Genomic DNA, 8,150 nt, shown 5'->3' on the forward strand with positions numbered 1-8,150 from the left:
TACTCCTCCTCTGAAATCCTTTAAGGGGGCGACCTGCTTCACGTAGCCACACGTAATGCTTGTTCTGCTATCAAACATTCTTGAAACATCTGCTTCCTCCTTGAAGACTTTGATCTCGATGTTCTCGTCCTTACTGAGGTGTGGTTCGATGCTAGCTCAGTCACTGCTTTGACTCACTTCCCACTGATGGCTACAAGATCACCTCAAAGACTCGTCCCAATCGCACTTGCGGTGGTGTAGCCTTGATCTTCCTGAGTGAGTCCCTTCTTCCTCCATACCCACCCACACCTATTCCTCCTTTGACAGCCTGGTCCGCAAGCTGGGCATCTCTCCCACTTCCTCTTTTACCATTGCCACTATCTACAGGCCCCCTGGCCCTATCTCTTCCTTTCTCTTAGAATGGGCAATTTCTCGTCCTCTCTCCTGACATCCTCCTCCAATTTCCTCCCTATGGGTGACTTCAACATCCACTTAGACTCCTCAGTCACGGCCTCCACTCTATTCCATGACCTCTGCACCTCTCTCTCCCTCTCTATTCTACCCTCCGACCCTACCCACCGTGGTGCCCACAGCCTCCAAATTAGGGGGAGCAGGGCTAGAGGGGCACCCAAAAAGCACACTAACCAAACAAAAGAAATGGTGTGGTCCTGCTCGCCTCTACTTTCCCTGCATCCTTCAACGTGGGTCAGTGCACAGAGAGGGGCACAGGGAGACCAGCAAAGTTGCGCCCTGGTACCCACCCCCTCTGTCTCGTTTACAAGCAAATAGGTTCAGCCTGCTTGGAGACTGTCAAAAATGGCCAATTTCAATGATTCAAGCAGTCACGGTTGGGTATTGGGTAAAGTTTTCAATTAGCAATAATCGCACCTCAGTTAAACTTCATGAGCTATGATACTGTCCCTGTGCAAAGCTAGAGCAAGCTGGCCAGAGGCCTGTTTACCGAGAATGAGCTCACATCTCGCTTGCCGTGATCCCAGCAAGCTTCATCCTAAGTATCCTTAGTAGACTAATAAAACCAGCTGGCTTAGAGGGGTGAGATTTATTTTATTTATTTTATTTTATTGGGCATGTGTAAGGCACTTATACATCAAGAAAGTATTTTACAAAGCACCAACAGGGCAAAGGGAAGCAAACAAGGGAAACAAAACAATGAAATATGCACAATACAGAAAAAGCAGTCCTACTAGGCCTTGTAAACATTTGGAACCTGCAAGTGCAGAGAGAGAGAAGGGAAAAGATGAAGGGGGTAAGTGATTGAGGATCCATGGAAGGGTGAAGTGCCAGGAGACAGTTTCAAGACAATAGGTAGGTGCAGGAGCCGGTTGTGGAGGCAGCAGGTGAGTGCCGAGCAGTGACCACTAGATGGCAGAGGGTTCACCAACTCTTACACTAAAGAGCAGGCCTGTAGGGCAACAAATGCCACAGGGGGACCAGTAAAGGTGCCATGTAGCCACATTGAATGCTGCAGGTGGTGAGGGGTGCAAATAGGAACCACAGGCATTACCAGATAGGCAGAAGCTAGTGCCACTGAGGAACCAGAAGGGAGGTCAATATTGCATATGCATATGTGGAAGGCACGAGGTGTCATGGGAGCTAAAAGTAGCTCCTGGTAGCTGTTGGTTTCATACTAATCAGGCTCTCCTTGACATGAAGCTGGAGCTAAACAGCTCCTAGCAATTTCAAACCCTGTCTATGCTTGTAATGCCCCTGTTGCCCTGGAGAGCCAAATGTAGCTCCTGGTAGCTGTTGGAGGAGGCTGTGCGCTAACTGGTAGAGAGTAGTGTGCAAATATAGGCCGGTGAAATGAGTACCATATAGCAGTAGTGTATGTCTTCCCAGTATTATTGGTAAGGGAAATTTGGTAGGGCTATGATTAATATGTTTTAATGTACTTTTTAAATTTCAGGAACACATATTAAATTTGTCATCCCAACTAAGACTGCAGACAATGTCCCCAGCATCAGTGGCACCATCAAAAATCCTGACATCTGTAGTAGGACTTTCCCAAGGTAAGGATGCCTTTTTTTTAAACTGGTTATTTTATTTTACTGTGGAGAAGAAGGTGGGGCAATTTTAAAGTTATTGTAAGAAGTCACAACTAAGGACAAACAAGCTGTTTCCTGGAGCCCTTCCTGGGTCACGTCTCACTGTAAATACCATGTTATAACCTCATTGCCTTTAATACTGGTTCCTCCACATCAACCACTTGCTGAAAAGGAAAGGTTTATACCTCTTCAGTGGGCACCTATTGGTTAAGATCCCTGCTGGCTGGCTGTCTCGTGATAAGCGGCAGCTATTAACCTTATCTTTGTGGCCATCATAACAGGGTTCGAAATTGTCAAGACCTGGGAGCCTTTTAGCTCCTGGTTATTTATCTCCTGGTTATAGCCAAAGAGAGCCTGGTTAGCTTGACCCCAACAGCTACGAGAAGCTACACTTGACTCTTCTGGCAAGTGGTGCCAAACACACATAGCTATGTGACATGAACTGTGTAGTTTTGGGAATGTGCCTACAGGAGAATAACGGACACGCCTAAGGGAAATTCAAGGCATATTGTACAATATGCAAATCGACAACAAGTTTAAAGTTTGCATCTTGCACTCACGTTAGATTTGCTGAGTGCTTTGGACTGACTCTTGGTTCCCCAGAATTTGCTCCTGCAACACTATTTACAATCGGAACTAGAGTTGTCTTTACAATGTTGAGTATTACAAAATACATCTCCTTGTGATTTTATTTGGGTCAGCTGCCCCCGTTAGGCTGTAAGAAATGATACAATATCTGGTTGACACAATATGTGATTTGTTTATTTTGAAAAGTAAACTATAAGAAATTATTGGGCTCTTTCTTTATTTTTGTTTTGAGGGGATGGAATGGACGCTAGTGATGAAATGCATTCCTTTCTACCTCATATCACTAAATATTTCACATGCTAACTATTCTGGCCAGCCTCTTCCAGGCATACCAGTGCTCCTCGTTTTCCAAAATCAAGGCTTTTGCCCCCTTCTCCTTACCCCACAAACACATGTAGAGAAGCCCCTCAGTGCTCACACCACATAAAATACAACGTACTAGGGAAAAAAGCCCAGCACAACTCTTGCAAGAAACCCAAAATTTTATTTCAACAAGAATAGAAATGCGTCAGCAAAGAACTCTGCTGCCATGGAACGTTCTGGCAAATTCAGCCCGAACAACACTTTACAGGGGCAATCAGTGTCATCAGTAACGTAACTTACATACAGTGCAACCCCATGCGGATGGTTGGTAGAGACCCTATACATAGGCTGCCTGCTCCATAAGGGATGCCTGGCAATTGGTCCAAACCTCTTCTGTCAATCGTCTTCCATGTGGGTTCCTCTTTTTGCGTCATTGGGCTTGAAGCTACCACTGATTGGCAATTGTGTGAAGAGAAACAATACAAGCTCTATCTCTAATGTGATGTTCATCTGGTACTGTAGAAATGGGCAAGAGGATACTTTAAGGCCATCATTTTTAACAAATTATAGCTGGATTCCAGACACGTTGGCGCCCAACCAAAGTTCCCCTTATCGTTTTAACAATGTTGTTTGATCCCTACCGGCACCCCACAGCACAAATCACGTGACCTATGATGAAGGAACCCAATCCCTGTTTTCCTATCTTTTCTGATCGATTGGGGGGCTACCAGTTGTATGGTTTGTGGTCAGGAATTAACTGGTACCTTGGAATGCTTGGTGTCATGGTACTGGGGCATTCAATTTCTATTATTTATAACTGGGACAGGGAAGGTCAGAGGCTCGTGCCCTCCTTCTCGCGGGATTGCTTTTATCAGAGAGCTCTCAACCCCCTTGAGTCCTTGCAGGGCGCATTCCTTCAGGAATACGAAATGTTGGCAACATAAGAGTCCATGAATCTTTGCAGTTCTTGCCTTCCTCACCAGTGCCCTAACTGCAACCTATTCTCACATGTTTAAACGAGATTTCTATGCATGTGACTCGAGCGTGCAGCCCTAGCTTCAGTGCAAAACTAGACCTTGATTCCAATATGGCTGCTACTATTTAATGTCGGTTTGCTTCCCCATACATTACCAGAGCAAGACTTCACCGCAATTGAAACCATCATCAATGCGCTGCGCTGCTAGGCCCTGCTTTTGCACAACACTGTAATTGATTTCAATCCGGCACTTCACCTAAGTCAATGCCTAGCGTGGGATGCACAACTGAAACCCTTAATTATTTATTTGTGTCTATAAGTTCTTTTATTCTGAACGATGTACCACTTATATCACACCCCTCTATTTTAACCCCTCCGGTCGCACTGAACCAGGAAGCAGGCTGGTTTGCAAAGTTAAAAATATTTATTTATGGATTTCACAATATATATATCACACTATTTTTAATGGGTATACAATAATCACCAATGGGGTGATGTCACACTAAACAATCTCTTTAATAACAAGGAGTAATGATTGGAAAAATAAGGCATAACAGAAATAATACTTTTGTGTGTATTCAATCAAATGGCAATGTATTACTATTTCCCCCTGCACACCCCTCAATCCCCCCAATATGCAATATAAAGAGATAGAAAGAGAGAGAACAGGTTTCAGGAATGCAGAACTCAAGAAAATATATCAATCTCAATTCCCCCCAGCAAACACCAGAGAAAAACAGGAATGATTGGCAAACTGTCAAAAATGGTTTTAAAGTTGGCTTTGAATGAATAGGTAAAACACTGAAAATGGTTTAATTCACTGAAATTGTTGAAATGCTAATGGGAGCCGCTTTGTATAGTATCAGACAAACACTAGCAATGATTTGAGAGTAATGAGAAATGAGAAAACGTAATTTTGAGGTCGGTGCAATGAAAAGCTATTTTACACATTATAGATTTTACCAAACAAAAAATTTGCGGCAAACATTTCAGTGCGCGGTAAACACGATCGCGAGAAAACTATAAGGAGATGAGATGTGGTTTCATTGGAAAGCCTAGGATGTTAGCTATGAGTATACACTTCAGTTCCGCTTCTAGCATAAAATATGAAGAAGTTATGGACCTTTTCGTGGAGGTCGTTTTTTTCAGATGGAGGAAAAATTGTAAAACAAGGATGCGCTTTTAAAAGTACCAACAAGGTTTCTTTACACTAGGGATGGACTATGAAGATGCAAACTACACAACAGCACAGCCACCATATCAGTACGTCTCTGAATGGTTTTCGCCCGCTGAGACGCTTGCCTTCTTCAGGTGAAATATATCAGCGCAAAGATAATTTTAACAATATTATTACAGAAAGACTATAGGATCGGAGAGAGAGTTCAGGCAAGACAAAAAGGATTTCTAACAATACAGTTCTGGATATAAGATTTGATTTGGATAGGGATGGCTATGGACAGTACATAGGCTAGTGACAATTCTATACTATGGATACTCACTACCAATGTTTTGAATGGAACCGTCAGGAATTCTGGTTCTGGTCAGGGATTTCTTTCTGGGACAGACTGCTGAGCACACCCGACTGGTCTGGTTCCGCGATCAGCAAGGCACCCTGGACACCGCACGGCAGGACGGGACAGCAATGCGCTCTGGTCTACACTGCACAGCACAACACCAGATTGAGTTTTAATCTGCCCTTCTGGTTATGAAGACAATTCTTTGGCAGGCAAGCAGTTACAGCACAGCCTGGCTGCTCTTTGGTTTCCCCTTTAAGTTGAGGGATAGGTTCTGGAAGTTAGGCCCAGCTGAAAGTGGATCAGCTATGCTCTGAGCCTTTCTGCTTGAAAAGTTTCTGTAGTCTGGAACAAGGAGTATGGATGGATCTCCGTCAAAGTGCTTCGCCAAATCGGGATGGTGGGTATCCTTTTCTATGTCCTCAGCTGTCTCTATTTATGTGTTTGATAAAGGGGTGGGTATGCTGAATTATCCAAGGCGCACCCCCTAGGTAGTCTATTGGCTAAAGTTTGCTCTCTCCCTTGGTTGGAGGAGAAAACAGAGTGTCATCATGATGATGTGGTTTATGACGCAAAACATCCTCCCCTTTGCCTTTTGCACATAAAATCTGTTTTTGATATAATACATCTTTACATGTGTATAATCTTGATACCAATAACATACATAGATCACATATTTTGTGGAGCAATCCTTCTTCCAATCCTCGTTGTGGTGGGATCTTGGGTCTCGATTTGACATATTTTTGCACTTTTTGTCCAGAATTTTGTACATATGTGCGCATGATATCTGGGCATAATCGTATGAAGTTTCATGCTTCTGACTTAAATACAATTGCTACAAAACCAGAATTTCCACTGTGCCTTCCCTGAACATCGCACAGATTTCTGGCACCTCTTAAAATGTGCACAACAAAATCACATTAACATTGCTACTAATTCTATAATTTTTACAAATGCGCACAGTCCTTTATCAGTCTTTTTGGAAATATGCTTTCTGTGCATTTTGAATCAACAAAAATGTCTGTCTCCGCCTCCATCTTGTAGCTCAAGAGCAATCTCCTCCCTCTTCCTCTGACAGAGGCCACTGTTGACACTTTACAATCTGCATATCCTTTCAGACAAGGGGGGTCCATTGTCTCTCCCAGGAGCAGCCCCAGTGCCCCTCCCCTCTAAATCAACACCTGAATGTGAGTTCCTGGTGCAGAGAGCAGAAGGGATGTGCCTTGCCCAGTGGGGGAAGTTGCTTTGTAGTTTGGCTTGCCTCAGGCGTACTTTAAAGCCTGAGGCAAGTCACTTTTAAGTCACTTTTAAAGTCACTTTGTTAAATTTTTCTTTGTTGAAAATAGAACTTGCAATTTTAAAACAGGCAACTAGAACTCTAATTCCAGTCTCTAAACCATGGAGATTAAATAGTTGCAACCTATACTACTTTTGATAACAGATCACTTAATTTATAGACATTTGATTTCAATTGCACAAGTTTAAGCTTCTGATGCAACTAATGACAGTTGTCATACAGGCGGCCGCTGGTACTGCGCCCATATTTTGACAGATTTTCACAGGCAAGCACACTTTTTTTTACTGTGGATATTTTGATGATAGATTCTGCTTTTCCTGACATTTTGTGTTCATAATGATTCCTTAAATGAAGTAGCGGGTAACACCCAGCAAAGATATTGGATGTTTTGTGGTGTTTTGGTCCAGTATTTTGTATTTTCAGCAACCAAGAGAAAGGGATTTAAGAGCAATTTCTGGATTTCTTGCACTGCCTTTCCTGCAGTGTTCATTTTTACTTAATGGGCAGCCCAGTAACATGTTCCAGCAGTGAGGTCTCCTTCCCACTACTGACAACAGGCAAAGTAGATTTGTCAGCCATCTTTTCCGGTTTCAAAGCACAATTTTCATAGGTTTCGGCACGCATAGGGCTTTTGCAGCCATTTTGATGATTCTTGCACCATCAGCACACAGGGATGTCGGAGGGCAGAGTCTAGTGGGTTAAAACATCCCACAAGCCCCCCCTTGCCATTTGACTTTTAGCCCCCCGTCAAGGGGAAGTTGCGAGATTGGGACGTTCAGTTTTTTCTTTCTGGTCCAAATGGCAAAAGTCATCTGCTTCTCCCATCAGTGGTGGATCGACAGGTTCTCCTTGCCAGTTTCGGATGAGAGTATGGAGCGATACCCCGGGCCCCTTGGGTTTTTCCTTCCGGTCCCTGAGTGGTCCTCCTCGGTGCTTAGGATCCCTGGTTTCAAATTCTAGGATGACAAAACAGAGCATATTTGTAGACATTTCCCCACCACTATTCATGTAGTGGGGCGGGCGCATACATTTGACATATAATGACAATCTTTTCTATTTGCAATTGATTACTCATTTTCAACAGGTGGAATAGTTTTATAGTTGGAATTCTACGGAGCTGGGATGTCCCCCTCTGGGTTTCCAGATGAATCCTCTAGTTGCTGCAGAGTGTGCCTAGGATGGCAACACTTCAATTGGTTGATATGGACCCACTTATCTTCCCCTTCTTCCAAACTGCCTTTGGGGATACAAATTTGTTAGCGACTGGTGAGATTCTGTCTACAATTTCAAAAGGTCCCCGCAAGCTAGGAAGAAATTTGCCTTTTTGGCCTGGTTCCTTTGGAAATTGTATAAGTAGACCTGGTCTCCTACTAAGTATTCTTTTCTAGTAGTATTTAGGTCATAGTGGGTCTTCATACTGTCTGCAG

The 8,150-nt window shown here is 43.5% G+C and overlaps 1 non-coding gene across 1 annotated transcript; it reads right to left on the reverse strand.

Annotated features, from left to right (window-relative positions):
• Positions 1–774: 774 nt before the first annotated feature.
• LOC138448185 (U4 spliceosomal RNA) lies at positions 775–912 on the reverse strand. Its single transcript, XR_011260032.1, has one exon. It is a non-coding gene; the product is annotated as a U4 spliceosomal RNA (small nuclear RNA).
• Positions 913–8,150: the final 7,238 nt, after the last annotated feature.

The sequence above is a fragment of the Ambystoma mexicanum genome, chromosome 3q (assembly GCF_040938575.1).
Source record: "Ambystoma mexicanum isolate Mex_15411 chromosome 3q, UKY_AmexF1_1, whole genome shotgun sequence".
Taxonomy (NCBI): Eukaryota; Metazoa; Chordata; class Amphibia; order Caudata; family Ambystomatidae; genus Ambystoma; species Ambystoma mexicanum.